Source organism: Gossypium raimondii, chromosome 7 (assembly GCF_025698545.1).
Source record: "Gossypium raimondii isolate GPD5lz chromosome 7, ASM2569854v1, whole genome shotgun sequence".
In the NCBI taxonomy this organism is placed as follows: Eukaryota; Viridiplantae; Streptophyta; class Magnoliopsida; order Malvales; family Malvaceae; genus Gossypium; species Gossypium raimondii.
In genome coordinates this window covers 19,458,951-19,460,948 of record NC_068571.1, presented here as the reverse complement: position 1 = coordinate 19,460,948, position 1,998 = coordinate 19,458,951, and the positions used below count along the sequence as shown (strand labels likewise).

Here is a 1,998-nt window from a genome sequence, read left to right as displayed (position 1 = left end):
CTATCTGTTAAATGAGAGATTTTTGGTTGTTAACTTTGTTTTTAGTAGTTAGTTTTTATTTTACAATATTAATTCTTGCTTTTATTTATCGTAATATGAATTTTGGTTATTACTATTTAGACTTGCTAGTGTAAAAAATAATGTTAGATTTAATTAAACCTCCCTTGGGTACGATCCTCAGAATACATCCCTGTGTTCTGTTGTAACACTAAAACTATACTACAACTTGACTTGTTTTCTTGTTGATACCGCATTGATTTTATATCTTTTTATTTGCTTGATTTTCACTTTAAATGTTCGTACGTTTTAAGGAGGTCAAGTTATTGGCGCCGTTGCTGGGGAAGATTCGGCATTAAATTTTATTTTATTTTCTACACTTAGTTGGATAAAAAGTAAAATAAAAAAAAATTATAGATAAGTTCTTAATTTTATTTTATTTTGTTTATTAAGGTTTAGTTTTAGTTACTAATTTTCACTTTTCTGTCTCTGATTTCAGTTTATAACCCGAAGTAGAAGCGTTCCAATCAAGCCATAGCCTGATCCAGAGCGAATTTTGAGATGCAATCGCAAATTGATGGAAAATGATCCACCCGTGGTACCTGATTTGCCTCGGGAAAATCTACTCTTTGACGAACCACCTGAATCGCAGGAACAGATCTATGGAGAGCTACTGATGGCTCACCGAACGTTACGTGAGTACACATTACCAACTCTAGATGATGCGCAAGGTAGTATTGAAAGACCGATGATCAACGCCAATAATTTTGAGATCGAGACGGTTACAATCCAAATGATCCAAAATTCATTGCAATTTTGAGGGAACATGATGGAGGATCCAAATTAACACTTAAACCGATTCCTCTAGTAACTAATGATGTTGTTCGTCTTCGGTTATTTCCCTTTTCCTTATGTGAACATGTTGCTGATTGGTTGGATTCATTAGAACCTGGTTCCATAACCATATGGGACAAATTAGCGAGAAAATTTCTACACAATTTTTTCCTGGTAAGCAAATCCATTCAGCTTCGCCGTGAGATTGCCAAATTCAAGCAATATGAAAGTGAAAATTTGTACGAAGCATGGGATCGATTTAAGTCACTATTAAGGAAGTGTCCCCATCACAAAATGCAAGAGTGGCTCTAGATGCAAATATTTTACAATGGTTTTGATAACAATTTGAGGTCTACAATAGATGGCGTATCCAGAGGAGAATTCATAAACCACACATACAAGCGAGCTTATCAAATAATTGATGATATGGCTATGAACTCATATATGTGGTTAAACAAAAGGTTCACTTACAATCGAAAACAAATGCTAATGAAATCAACACAAAAGGTGGATGCTTATCAGTTAATTTTGGAGAAGTTAAACAGTTTGGAATTAACCTCTAAACCAAACATAATGGAGTCGACGCAAAAATGTGGACAAAACTCAGAGCACCAATCGGACGAGATGAGTTAAGTAGGTAATATGGGTGACAATCCCTATTCGAACACGTATAACCCTAGTTGGAAGAATCACCCAAATCTAAGGTGGGGAGGTAGTCAAGGAAGTGGGAACACATTGCAAAACCATCCAAACCTTCTGTACCAAGCCCCACATGTGCATAGATCTTAAGACAGATCAATGGGGAATGACCATACTATATATGGTGAATGACTCGACCGGATAGAGGGAGAGACCTAGTCAATGAAGATGTATATACAACAAGTACAATTTGAATGTGCTTTAACTCAAAACATTGATGAACTTCAAAGACAGTCTCCAAAACCAAATGAGCCAAATGATGGAGATGATGAGCAACATGCAAAGGCAACTTGGTACCATAATCCCCATTAGTAAAGAAAATAATCCACATAAGGATGGAAAAGAGCATGTTAATGTAATTTCTCTACAGTTAAGTAAAACCCTTGATAACACTAGTGGTCTCATACATGTAGACGAGGATTCACTGAAATTTTTCGAGGAATTTATGGACAACAATAAGCCCGAAGA

At 35.7% G+C, this 1,998-nt stretch overlaps 1 non-coding gene across 1 annotated transcript; it reads right to left on the bottom strand.

The window, feature by feature from the left end:
• Window positions 1-1,021: 1,021 nt before the first annotated feature.
• On the bottom strand, window positions 1,022-1,127 carry LOC128042717 (small nucleolar RNA R71). Its single transcript, XR_008198230.1, has one exon. It is a non-coding gene; the product is annotated as a small nucleolar RNA R71 (small nucleolar RNA).
• Window positions 1,128-1,998: the final 871 nt, after the last annotated feature.